Source organism: Octopus bimaculoides, chromosome 10, assembly GCF_001194135.2.
Source record: "Octopus bimaculoides isolate UCB-OBI-ISO-001 chromosome 10, ASM119413v2, whole genome shotgun sequence".
NCBI lineage: Eukaryota > Metazoa > Mollusca > Cephalopoda > Octopoda > Octopodidae > Octopus > Octopus bimaculoides.
Genome location: NC_068990.1, coordinates 71859402 through 71874673, shown reverse-complemented (window position 1 = coordinate 71874673; position 15272 = coordinate 71859402).

Here is a 15272-nt window from a genome sequence, read left to right as displayed (position 1 = left end):
TATACCTTATCCTATCATGATATTTCTGTGACTTAATGGCTCTAGTTGTTTACTATTAACTTTTTCTTGACCACATTTCTCTCAGGTCATTCAGCTTAAGCTCTTTCAGGTCATGAACTTCTTTAAAGAAAACCAAATAATCTGCATATTATGAAAGTTTAACGAACAGATTAAGAGGTGGTTTATAGGAGAGGAGCCTCAGTAAATTCATACCTTAAAGCTTCTTAAGTTTATAATTTTATACACACATTCACATTCCATTCATTAGTTGTAGATAGGTGATTGTGATGATGTTGGTACCTTCAAGCAGCATTGATGCTAGCAATGAATGGTCCAACTTCTTATAGCTGACTTTAGAGCATAGTTTCTTTCATCCAGCATATACACATACATAAATACATGTGTGCTCATATAAATACATGCACACACACACACACACACACATTTAATTGCATATGGTTTTATAGATAATCTGAGTTTTAGCCTTTTCACTAATGTTCTTTCATTGCTAATCTTCCCTCATTTATATCTTACTATTTGTTTCCACTTAATACATACTTAAAATTTTAGTTCTCTAACAAACACCCTATAATTTACTATCATTTTGCACAGGTGTTTGTGTTTATGTGTACATGCACATAGCTATTAAGAATCCTTGGGGGGATTCAGTAAATGTATTTTACCCACCTGTGGTGATGACCTACAAAAATAACAGCCAGTTTTAAGTGACAGTACTCTGCAAAATATCCATTACAATGTCTTGTAATTTTTCACTTCTCATTCAGAACATCAAAAATGAATAATTTATGAAATTAATACCTAATAAAAAATTAAAACATTACAGAACAACCTCTGTCATATTTATAATATAACTATGGTAGGGTAACACACATACATTATATAGTGGAGTTGTAAAACTTCAATCAACTAAGGTTATTCAAGCAATAAATAGATAAAAAAAATTCTCTTCTTCCTTATTTTTCCCTGCTACACTTTCTATTGAGCCATCTTTTGACGGTTCATGTAGCATATTGGTTTTTTTTTTTGTTTTTGTTTTCCTGTGAGATAAGGTTGCTACTCCTTTCATTCAACTCTTAATATAAAGAAGCAAGGGAATTAATTCCTGTGGGATCAGGTCAAAATTTTTGTACAATGTAGATAATGCAGTTTGGAGTGGATCTGGTCTTTAAAACCAGCTAGTGAAAAAAACACATTTGTGATGGTTAGAGAGTGAGAGAAAAAGAAAGAGAGAGAAATAGTGAACAGAAGGAATGTAGTGATGCTGATTATGAATGATTTAGTTTTCTTTCATTCTTTCAAAAGTTAATGAAGTACTGTATTTTTTGACATACAAGCCGAATTTTTGAGACCATGAGGTAGGCCCACATATACACCAAAATGACTTTGGAAGACCAAAACTTTCAAGTGAAATGCAGTAGGATTTGGAAAGATAATGATGTTTGAATCTTTACACTATGTATTTGCATTATATGCTACATGGACTTGTATGCCAGAAAATACAGTACCAGTGTTGGGCAGTGGACTGGTGGAAACGTTTGAGCATCAAAAGAGATGCCTTGTGGGCCTAGATCTTTAATGTTCTGAGTTCAAATCCTACCATGACTTACCTGGGTAACAGATTTAATCCATCATCCTTGGCTTTTAAGTGCAGTATAAGTGGAGTCCACTTTGTTGCAAGCTTTCAGACCAGGTCTCCAATTTGAAGACACCTCTCTCCTTCCCACTCATATCCAAGTAGACTAGTGGGGTGCTGTGTAGTATAATAATATTATAGCCCATATAACTAAAGGTATTAGTCTAGTGGAGTTTAAGTTGATGATATCAATATGGTTCTAGATTAATTTAATTACTAGATTAATATGTGAAGGCACATGGCTCAATAGTTAGAGTGTTGGGCTCACAATCATGAGGTAGTGAGTTCGATTTCCAGACTAGGTTGTGTGTTGTGTTCTTGAGCAAGACACTTTATTTCATGTTGCTCCAGTTCACTCAGTTGTAGAAACGAGTTATGTCGTCACTAGTGCCAAGCTGTATCGGCATTTGCCTTTCGCTTGCATAACATCAGTAGTGTGGAGAGGTGAGGCTGGTATGCATGGGTGACTGCTAGTCTAACATAAACAACCTTGCCTGGACTTGTGCCTCAGATAGGAACTCTCTAGTTGCAATCCCATATTCATTCATAACCGAAGGAGTTCTTTACATTAATATGGTGTAGTATATAGAGGGCATCCTCATCAATCAAAGTTGATCTCACATCTACACAAGTATGCACAGATCTGGGTAAAATTTTTCAAAGAAGATTGGCTGTTGCCCATACATGCATGTTTCTCTTCTCCAGGTCACCTGTGTTCACCCAAGAGAAAGACAACTGACTTGGGCTCATACATCCTGGCACCAGTGTTGTCAAAGACGTTGCTGCCAGAACACAAACAGCTTGAGCAGATACTGCGAGTCATCTTTCCTGACCCTCTTTCATTTCTACAAATCCAACACACCAAATTGGTGCTCCTTTTATCAACCGCAAAAGGATGAAAGGCATGGTTTATTTTGGTGAGATTTGAACTCAGTGTGCAAAGAGTTGAAACAAATGCTATGAGGCATTCTGCCCAACACTCAAGGAATTGGTAAATTTGATGGGGGAAATGTACTACCAGGAAGTTCAGAGGAGCAGAAATCGTCTAATATAAAATGATAGTATTTTGTATTTTTCTGTCTCTGTCTGTCTGCATGCCTGCCTGCCTGCTTCTCTCTCTCTCTCTCTGTCTGTCTGTTTCTCTATATCCTTACATGCACATCAAAGGCAATTAACTGCTATATTTTTATTGCCTGTTTCATTAAAACAAAATACAAACATACAGGTTGTTTAGTTAACTAAATTCTATAGATATAAATTTAACTTTCCATGTATAAATTGCATGTAGTTATATCATTCTATGTATATTTCATTATTTATTTAATGATAAAATTGCAGCATCTTTTCTAATCAATTAATCCCTTTAAATGCAGTCGGCTGCAAGTAATTAAATATGAAACTGAACATCCATTACCCATGGATATTCCTCCAGTGCTTACTAGGTGTAGTAAAGTAGAAGAGAGAGAGAGAGAGAGAGAGAGAGAGAGAGAGAGAGAGAGAGAGAGAGAGAGAGTGGGGGGGGACATATGGATGATTGATTAGCATTTTAAAGTGTTAGTGTAATAAATGCTGCTTTTCATATGGATAACCATTGTTTGTATGTATGTAACCTATGATGTGGCTTGTTCTAGTTCACATATGTGAGCAATACTTAAGGGTGGTTCCTAAATTTAAACAGCTGTTCAAAGCTTCTTCATTCTTTGCTATAATGTCTTTCTGCCTATATATCTTCACAGCAGAAACATTCTTAATTCATCTTATCTTTCATTTATTTTTTATTTTATTTATTATTTTATAAATTTTGTCTTATGAAACCATATTTATTCCTGACCAAGTTTCTAATATCAAATCCACTATGCTAAATGAATATATAAATTCCTAAATGGAAAATGAATGTTCTAATCTGGTTGAGATTTAATATTTCAATTTTAATGTATTCAATAGTATATTTAAGATCCTCTTTGATTTGACTTGCAAATCTAGGTTTTGTGAACATTTCAAAAGAAATGATATTCTAATATTTGATTGATTTATCTATTTATTTATTCATTCAGTTTTTCTTTCGTTTGTTTTAATCTCTAGTTTCACTATTTCGATGATGCGCTGTTCTACTTTGAACATGTTTACCAGAGGTTTTGGGCTACTTTGAATTAAATTCAATCAATCATGAATCAGTTTTACCTCTATTTTATAAACTTATTCTTTTACTAGTTGTGGTCATTGGACTGTAGCCAAGCTGGGATACCCACTTCAAGGGTTTAGGTGATTACATTTACCCACCCCACTTCGCAGCTCTTAATTCATACTATTTCCCCTCTGTGCCACTTATAACCTCTTTCTCCCACTTCCATTGTTCCCTGTCTCTGTATGTCTTTCTCTCTCTCTCTCTCTTGCACCTACCTCTGCTTCCTTGTCTTACTAGAGTAGCCAAGTTTCTCCACCGTAATAAGACAGCTATCTCTATCGCCTCATACTCAAACCTTTCACCTGATGCATGGCCACATAAAAAAAAAAACAATCAGTGCCAGCACCATGTAAAAAGCACCCAATACATTCTGTAAAGTGCCTGGTGCTAGGAAGGGCATCCAGCTGTAGAAACCATGCCGGAATAGACAACTGGAGTCTGGTGCAGCCCTCTGGTTTACAAGCTCCAATCAACCCATACAACCCAAGCCAGCATAGAAAACAGACATTAAATGATGATGTATGAAATTGCAATTGTGGCCGATGCCAGTGTCATGTAACTGGCATGTAAAAAAGCACCCTTCAAATGTTGGGCGATATGCTGTGCTTGAGAAGACCTGTCAAGCCAAGTGAAATTGTAGTTATGGCAGATGTCAGTGTTGCATAACTGGCACCTGTGATGGTGGCACATAAAATGCATCCTTCAAATTTTGGACCTCACAAAGGCAGTGACAAATGACCGAGACCTTTAGCAATATACCGTGCTTGAGAAGACCTGTCCAACCAAGTGAGATCATAGTCATGGCCAATACCAATGTTTCATAACTGGCACCTGCGCCAGTGGCATGTAAAAAGCACCCACTACACTCTTGGAGTGGTTGGCGTTAGGAAGGGTATCCAGCTATAGAAACCATGCCAAATCAGACTGGAGTCTAGTGCAGCTCCCCAGCTTACCAACTTTGTCAAACTTTCCAACCCATGCCAGCATGGAAAACAGATGTTAAATGGTGATGATGATGAATAGCAAAGATGACCTGTACAAGAATTTAAATCGAAATATTAAAAGGATGTAATTACATACCACAAAGTACTCCATATAATGTTTACCTATTTTCTATTCTACTGTCCTTCTTTATGCTGTAGGTATATTAGTCTCTTTGAATATACATATTAACTGTTTGAAATTTTTAAATGAGATTATATGAAGCTACTGTCTTTTAAAACTTTAGACTTCATTGTATTAAATGTTGTTATTTTCTGGAAACCCTGACATTTTATGATCTGGCGTTTATTTTTTTCCCCCTATTTTTTTGGTTTGCTGTAATATAAAAATGAATTTAAATGCACTGAATACAAAAACTGGTGAATATGAGGTATATGAACTGTATACGCATTTATTCTGCTTTCCCTTTGATTTTTCACTAATTGTGAATACATTAAGTTGCTTTTAGAATATATGGAATATAGTTAAGTGCATAGAGAGCAAAACTCATTTCCCTTCATTAATAACCGATGCTTTCAAATTGCTGACTTGCTTTCTGTTATTGTTTTCAAAACATTTGACTTCCATTATCTCAGGATAGCTTTCGTTGAATAAATGCAAAAGTTTTGAACATTTACATGTAAATATGGAGCTACTTTTGCAGTTACTACATAGATATTATCATCTCTGTCTTAAAAGTAATAGTACTGTTTTCCAGATTGGCTTTAGTATGGCTGTGTGGTTAAGAAGTTGACCTTGCAACTACATGGTTCTGGGCTCAATCCCACTGCATGAGTCTCTGGACATCAAATGTCTTCTACAATAGTTTCAGGTTGACCAAAGCTTTGTAAATGAAATTTGGCACATGGAAACTGTATGGAAGCCTGTCAGGAAAGCTATTTGTATTCTTAGTTGGTAGGTTTAACCTGTCATCCAATTAAACACTACTACTTTCCCCTCCGGTGTCTTTTAATATAGTCCACTCTGTTGTAAACATTTGTGTCAATTCTCCAATATGAGGAAGATAACTTTCTCCGTTTCATCCACCATTCTCAGAAAAGGATAATGAACATTACCATTGTAAGACTTACAAAAAAAATTTTTTTAATATAAAAAATCCAACAAGGGAAACATAATGCTATCAATTTTAAGGATTGAACTCTTGACTTTCAGATCAAGTAATCAGTATTTTTAACTACTGAACTCACTACATTCTTTTATGTTATAGATATAACTTTTATAAACTTATTTAAACTTCTTCAGTGTCTGAGTTGAATTACTGACAGAATTGTCAACATATTTTTACATTTGTATTTCCTCTGCAGGAATTGGTTAGACAAACGTGTCTTCACAAGACATTGTCATATTTGTACTCATGACAAACTTGTCACATGTACTGTCTGTCTGACTTCAACTGAAGCTCTGTTGAAGGATGCACTTCTTAGTGCTGACATTTTAGCATGAATCAAGTTAGATTTTATTATTGTATTTGAGCAAATCTTCAGTTAATATTTCATTATACATTCAATAGTAGACATTGATCTTTGTATGTAAGCGATACTTTCCCTCTCTGTTAGTTTCTCTCCCTTTCATATCTTTTCTCTCTCTCTCTCTCTCTCTCTCTATATATATATATATATATATATATATATATATATATATGTCTCTCTCTCTCTCTCTCTCTCTCTCCTTTCAATTTCTTTCTAATCCTTTTTATACAAGTCATTAGACAAGGAGTTTGTTCCAAACATGCATATGCATAGGCTTGTATATATGTAAGAGATAGAAATAAGAAAAAGGGAAGAAAGAGAGAAACAAACAGACAGAATGATGGAGAGAAGATAAAGTAATAGAATTCAGCTTCCAGGTATAGCTTTATTGGATAAAGAACACAACAAATAGATTCTTCTACTGGTTTCAGTTACTGAGTTAATGGCCCCACTGTTAGCACACAGCCTTCAAAGTGTGATGTGATGTAGCAGTCACAAGTCCAAAGAAGATTGCACTTCATGTCAATATTAGTATCACTTAAGGCGATGAGTTGGCAGAATCGTTAGCATGTTGGGTAAAATGCTTGATGACATTTCATCTGCTTTTATGTTCTGAGTTCAAATTCCGCCAAGGTCGACTTTACATTTTATCCTTTCAGGGTCAATAAAATAAGTACCAGTTGAGTACTGGAGTCAATGTAATTGCCTTACCCATCTTCCCCTAAATCGCTGGCCTTGTGCCAAAATTTGAAATCAATACTAGTGTTACCCTCAAGTTTTCAAGAAACCTATCCATGCGCATTCTGTTTTTGGTATGCTGAATGTTTCACATGCAGGTCTTTTTTTGTGGGATGTTAGTTCAGCTGCTTTGGGATTGCATGGGAGTCAAGAAGAGAGTACTTTCTGAGGAGCTCACTGCCAACATGTAGGCTGTTCTCTTTGCATTTCAGTATTTAAGTTCATATGTTTTTACCACTGTTGTTTAGCAAGTGTTGTCTGAGACATTCGAATGATGTCTGCATTGATTTGAAGCTTCTGCCTCCTTCATCTCTTCTTAAGTAGAACCTGTCGATATCAACATTTTTGTTGAAGTTTCCACTTGATGACAAGATCTTGCAGGTTTTAATGTCTATGGAGTGGATTTCCTCTGCAGACCAGTCAAGCATCCCAAATGTTAGAATCAGCACTGGTACTGCGAATGCATTGTGAAATATTGTCTCGATGTAAAAGAAGAGTTCTGACTGCCATATTTTTCTGAATCTGATGTAATATTACTGAGTCATTCTATCTTTATTCACAACACTTTCATATACTGTTTTCATCAATGACTAGATATTTGTAGCATTCTTTGTGTGCAACAGGAACGACAAGGAGACTGTTGATACACAGGCACTGGGTTTGGGGTACTGATTTTCCATGTTCAACAATCAACTACGAACATTTCTTTTGGCCAAATTCCATTCCTGTGTCAACTGAAAATGTTGTAATTAACTCCAGCTGTTTTCTGGCATTGTAAACATTTTTAGCATAGATCTTTAGGTCAACCACAAAGAATATATTGGTATCTGTAGCAGTTGCAAACCCTAGTTATATGTCAGAAATGATAATAGATTTAATGCCAAAATAAATAGAATTCCAGAAAAATTATATACTTAGAATATTCTCTTTCATATGTAATGTAGAATGTTTGTATGTATAGAATGAGATCTATCCAAAAAAGAAACAGATTTATCTTAAAAACAAAATCATTGCTTTACTTAAAGTTTAAACAAAATTGTTTCTTTCAAAATATCTCCTTTCTTTAATGATACATCTTTCAATCCCCACCTCACTAGGTTTGAAATGCATTCAAGAACTTTTTTTTTTCTGGGCACTGCTCAGTTCTTTAATTTATTCTATGATCTGATATCAGTTATCTTTCAGATTGGATTTAAACTTTTGGGTCCGGAAAATCTCTCTCCTGAGAGTAGGGTGGTTAGTAATCTGAGCATTTTTGTGCTTTACCAAAATGTGATGAATAAGGAGTGATATGCTAGTGTGTTGTCATGCCACAATATCTAGGTTTTGTTTGTCCATACTTCTGACATCTTTTGTATTGCTTCTTCCAAAATGTTTCTGGGCATCCAAATGAAGTTCTTCATTGGCCATGTAGAACAAATTCATAATGAGCAACACTCTTCCCATTAGAAAAAATATTCTCATCATTACCTTAACATTTGAGCAACTCTGAAGTGCTTTATTTGTTTGTGGGATTGCAGTGATGATAATCCAGTGTCCTGTTACTGTTATCATTTTGTTTCAGTGACATAATTATACACTCATGCTTCATCACTTGCTATGACACTTAGCATTGGAATTATCAGCATTGGAATTATCAAACAGCTCTTGGTACTCTAAGAGCAGACATGGCATGCTTTTCTTTTTAAATCATGCAGTATGAACTTATGCAAATGCCTGATCTGGCTGTCCATCAGTTATGATGATGAGGTGTTCGAATTGATAAGATCAATGTAACAACCTGCTCATGAAATTAGCATGCATATGACTGAGCACTCCATTGGCATGCATAATTTTAACGTAGTTCTCATGGCAATTCAGTGTGACACACCAAGTTTGATAAGGCTAGCCCTTTGAATTACAGGTACAATTCATTTTTGCCAGCTGAGTGGACTGAAGCAACATGAAATAAAGAGTTTTGCTCAAGGACACCACATACCACCACAAACCGAATTCGTAATCTTATGATTATGACCCTAATTCTCTAACCACTAAAAACTACCTGTCTACCTCTTCAGAAAGTTCATGGATAGTTTGGTGAGGATTTTCATGTATCACAGCACACACTTTCACAATGTAATCATCGTCCATTGTCATGGAAGATTTGTCCAGATTTGGGATGGTTATTGACAGATAGAGATAGGGTGAGAGAGTAACAAAGAAGGATCAACTTCAGTACTTCACTGATGTTTTTTTTTTTTGTTGACTCCAGAAGGATAAAACTCAAAGCTGACCCCAGCAGGATTTGAGCTCAGAGTGCAGTGACATCACAAATACAGAAAGACATTCGATCCAATGCATCGACAACTTTGCCAATCTGCAATCTCTCTCTCTCTCTCTCCATATGCGTATGGTGTATGTGTGTTTGTATATATATATATGTATATATATATATCCACACACTCTCTCACACACATGAGAAAGAGAAATAATGCAATGTGGCAAATAGGATCGAAGCAAGGGATACTAATACAATTTAATAATCGCTGCTTTCCTTTCTGTATAGTAAAATCAGGACTTAAAACGAATTATTTATATTGCTTTTGAAAATTAATTGTAACATTATAATGCATTTTGAAATACATTTTTGATTCTCTGTTAAATTTTTTTTTTTAAATTTTCTCCCAATTGAATAATATCGGTGTTCTTTATTTTTTTTTTTTTTTTTTTTTTTTTTTTTTTTTGCACTGATATTGTGAAAACTATATTTATAGAATTTCAAAAGATCTAATCTTAGTTTTCTCTGGGAATGGGATGAGTTTGGTTGGAAACATTCACTATTTTAAGGTTGTCTGAAATATTATGTAAAAGAACTAAAAATTTCCTATTAAGTAAAATCTAAAAACATTTGTGTTTTACAGTATAATATTTGGGATTTTATTTTTTCCACAACACTATATTTTATCTTATTTCAGTGTATAATAATTTTCCTATACGTGATATGTTTGTATGTATAAAGTGTGTGTTTTTATATATATATATATATATATATATATATATATATATACACACACATTTGTATGTATGAATATGCATGTGTGTGTGTATAAATGTATGTATGTGTGTGTATTTATATATCTTTGTATATTAGTACGTATGTATGCACTACCATGTTGTTCATATTCTACTTGTAATATGAACACAAGTTCATACTTGATAAGATTTAAAACTTCAAAAATAGAAATTGAAAATTTTTCCTATTCACATTAGAAATTTCGAAAAAGCAGATGATTAAATTTTTTTTTTTTTTTTAAAGTTTAAAAAAATAAATGTTAAATACTCGAAGTCTATTGCCATTATATTTGCAGTATATCATAAAATTTCAATGTAATATAATAGATTTTTTTTCTCCCATATTACTAAGTTAACAGTGAAAATACGTTTTGTATAATTTTATAAAAACGTGTTTCTTCCATCAGTTTTAGCTGTGTTTCTTTCCATCTTTGGGAAATATTACACACCAAGCACTTTAGAGCAGGATTTAACCCTTTAGCATTTAAACTGGCCATATCCAGCTCAAATATTGTACCTGTTTTATGTTTAAACTGGTCAAATCTGGCCTCTCATATTTACCCTACAATATCATTCTAAAAATAAGCAATCACATCATTGAAATCTTTGAACTGTGAGATAATGCTGAATTAATTCAAAACAATATGAATAGATAAGCATTATGAGGGGTTACTGAAAAGTTTCTGGCTTTGAGAGTATCACAAAAGGCCAGGCTGGAGGCCAACTTTCTAAGTTCTTTTACAGGGCTTAGAAAAACTGAAAGACTGCTGTGGCTGCAATATGTGTGTGTATCTGAGATAGGAATATGTTGAATAAAATAATAATTTACTGATTCTCCTGTGTTTTCTTTTACCCAGAGCCAGGAAGTTTCTAGCACCGCCTCATACATTTAACAGGGTAATCTGAATGATAAAGGGTTAAAGTCCAATTGATTTATCCTTGCACTACACCCTGATTTCACTTTCCATGTGCATGTTTTTCATTTCATTCCATTTATGTGGCTAATATCACCTGATAAGGCATTGCTGTCGTACTCTTATTTGTTCCCAACCACCTCACTGAAGTCAATGATTGATCACTTTTTCATGGCTATCTGTCATTTTGATCAGATCGTAGGTTATTGTTTTATTGGTTTACCTTATTGACCTGTACCCATGCTGAGCAGCCACCTTTACAGGTTTAACTGATCAGATCAGTCCCAATACTTATTTTAAGTCCATCATTTCTTCTACTGGTCACTATTTTACTGAAGCACTAAATCACAAGGACATGCACAATCCAACTTAACCCTTTTACTGTGGAAAGATATATCCACTCAGAATTAATGCCCTTAATTGCAGAAAGCAGTTTTATATACCAGTCTATCATTTACTGAGGAATGTCATGTTTGAACCTATTTTCTGTTGAAATATGTCAAGTTTATTGAAACAACATGACTTGCAGAAAACATCAACTGCATTTTTGGTAGATATTTGGCATCATTACTAGAATAACTATAACAAGATAGCAGGGAAAACAAATATGAAACTGCACATGCACACACACATTTATATATGTGACAGCTAATGCACAGTCCCCACCTATCAAATTCACTCACAAGGCAATGGTCAACTCACTGCTGTAGCAAATGACAATCACCCAAGGTACTGCCCTGAATCCCAAACCATGTGATTCTAAGCCTGACCTGATTGGCCATCACAAGAGCTCTTTGATATCAAGTTTTACTTGATTGAAACCAAATTTAAGGCTAAACAGCACCTAGTTTTTCTTTGCTAAAATGTGAGATCATAGCATGTAAGATGTGTCAAGTTTTGAATGACTGAGTGAGTAAATGAATCAATATATCTTCCCTGTTATTACCTTACAATAGGGGGTGCAGAAAAGTTCCTGACTTTGGTTAAAAGAAAACACAAGAGGGTCTGTTAATTATTTTATTCAACTTACTCCCCTCTCAGATTCACACACTTATTGCAATGGTCCTTCAATTTTTCTAAGCCCTGTAAAAGAACTCAGAAGATTGGGCCTCCAAATAGGGCTTTTGCAATACCCTTAAAACCATGAACTTTTCAGCACCCCACTCATTTATGAATGTAATAACTCCATTCCCACCCTGCACCATTTAGTTAAATCCACAATACAATTTGACCTGCAGGTAAATAGTTCCAGCACTGGTGCCATGTAATAGCATTGGTGCTGGTGGCATGTAAAAAGCATCCAGTACCCTCTGTAAAGTGGTTGATGTTAAGAAGGGAATCTAGCCATAGAAACCATGCCAGAACAGACAACTAGTGTCTGGCACAGCTATCTTGCTGGCCAGCTCCTGTCAAATAATCCAGCCCATGCCTGGATGAAAAACAGATGTTAAATGATGATGATGATGTGGCTGGAAGCAAATTTATTTTGCATTCACTGTTTGTGCTCTTGATAGAGAAATTGATACCACACGACCTCATACTTACTTTGCCCTCCCTAAATTGAGATGTTAAGAAATTATTTTATACGATATGATAAATTTTCGTATTGTCAAGATCACTGCAAAAAAAATATTTTAAAAAAGGATTTCTTTTTTTTTTAATAAGATTCTTGTGAAAATATGAAGCTTTTTAGTAGTTTTATTTCTATTCAGCTGTCACAAGTCTCTTGATACATTCAAACATTATAGATAAAAAATAATATTCATGATTTAAAAACCCAAAAAATCATATATGATTATCTAGCAGCACAGTTGTTTTTTTTTTTTTTGTTTTTTTTTATAGTTTCCTTAAATATCTTAAAGAAATTCCCACACTGCCAAGAAGAAAAAAAAATCTCAAAATCTGTTTTTAACACTTCAGATGGAATGATAAAACAACTTCAACTGTATAAGATAAAATCTGTTTCAGTTAAAATATGATAACTATCTATGACTTAAAATATTGATGCTAGAGATGAATGTAATACTTGCAAAAGCGACATTTTAGGTAATACTTAAAACATGGCTAAAGAAAGAAAAGTTAGTGTAGCCTTATTGTTATTCAGTAGTCTTACTTATTATTATTGTTGTTATTATTATTATTATTATTATTATTAAGGTGGCAAGCTGGCAGAATCATCAGCATGCTGGACGAAATGCTTTGCTGTATTTCACCTGTCGCTACATTCTGAGTTCAAATTCTGCCAAGGTCAACTTTACTTTTCATCCTTTCAAGGTCGATAAAATAAGTACCTGTTTTGTACTAAGGGTCGATGTAATCAACAATCTCTTTCCCCAAATTTCAGGCCTTGTGCCTATAGTAAAAAGGATTATTATTATTATTATTATTATTATTATTATTATTATTATTATTATTATTATTATTAAGGAGACAACTTGAGAGAATTGATGTTTAGTAGCATTTCATCTGTCTCTTCAATCTCCTCAGAGATTGAATTCTACTGAGGTCGATTTTATCTTTCATCCTTTCAGGGCTGATAAAATAACTACCATTTTAGCATTGAGGTTGATGTAATCAACTTGGCCCGCCCACCAAAACTGCTGGCCTTGTGTCAAAATCTGAAACCATTTTTATTAAGGTAGCAAGCTGGAAGAATCATTAGTATGCTGAACAAAATGCTAAGCACCATTTCTTCAAGTTGTTTACATTCTGAGTTCAAATTTTGCCAAGGTCAACATTGCATTTCATCCCTTGGAGTCCATAAAGTACCTGTCAAAGTACTAGTGTTGACGTGATCAACTATCCCCTTTCCTAAAATTGTTGGCCTTGTACCAAAATTTGAAACAAACAAACAACAATATCAGCAACATGAATAATAATAATAATAATAATAATAATAATAATAATCCTTTCTACAATAGGTATAAGGCCTGAAATATGGGGGAAGGGGGATAGTCGATTACATCGGTCCCAGCACTCGACTGGTACTTATTTCCTTGACCCCGAAAGGATGAAAGGCAAAGTTGACCTTGGCACCTTTTGAACTCAGAACTTAAAGACAGATGAAATACCGCTAAGCATTTCACCTGGCATGCTAATGATTCTTCCAGTTCGCTACCTTAATAATAATCCTTTTCAATATAGACACAAGGTCTGAAATTTTGGGGAAGGGGACTAGTCGATTACATCAACCCCAGTGTTTCACTGGTACTTAATTTATTGACACTGAAAGGATGAAAGGCAAAAGTGACCTTGGTAGAATTTGAACTCAATTCTGCCAGTTCACCACTTTAATAATAATAATAATGAATTTTTTCTACTAAAGGCACAAGGCCTGAAATTTGGTGGGAGGGGGCTAATTAATTACCTTGACCCCAGTGTTTCACTGGTACTTAATTTATTGACCCCAAAAAGATGAAAGGCAAAGGTGACCACGGTAGAATTTGAACCGTGATGGTTTTTGGCTGTTGGATGCTGATACGTCCAAGTGCACCTATCACAATTAGTATCATGTCCACTTTCTTCATTGCCCACACCCTGCATATTTTCCCACTTCAATTCATCATAGCTGTTCACTTTTTCTTCTGTCTTTTTCATCTTATTGTCACCAGGACATGCTACATCAATTGACAGGCATTATCAGTATTATCATTATTATTATTATTATTATTATTATTATCATTATTATTATTAAGGTGCTGGTGGCACATAAAAAGCACCATCTAAATGTGGTCAATGCCAGTACCACCTGACTGGCTCCCATGCTGGTGGCATGTAAAAAGCACCCACTACACTCTGAGTGGTTGGCGTTAGGAAGGGCATCCAGCTGTAGAAATCTTGCCAGATCAGATTGGAGTCTGGTGCAGCCTACTGGCTTGCCAGTACTCAGTCAAACTGTCCGACCCACGCCAGCATGGAAAATGGACGTTAAATGATGATGATGACGATGATGTGACAGGCTGGTAGAATCATTAGCATGCTGGACAAATGCTATGTGGCATTTCATCTGTCCTTATGTTTTAAGTTCAAATTTTGCTGAGGTCAACTTTGCCTTTCAGGATTGATAAAATGAGTATCAGTTGAGCACTGGGGTTGATATAACTGACTTACTTTCTCTGCTGGAATTGCTGGCCTTGTGCCAAAATTTGAAATCCCTGGGCCAATCAAAGACTTATGAGTGGATTTAGTAGATGGAAAATGGAAGCCTGTGTGTGTGTGTGTGTGTGTGTGTGTGTGTGTGTGTGTGTGTGTGTGTGTGT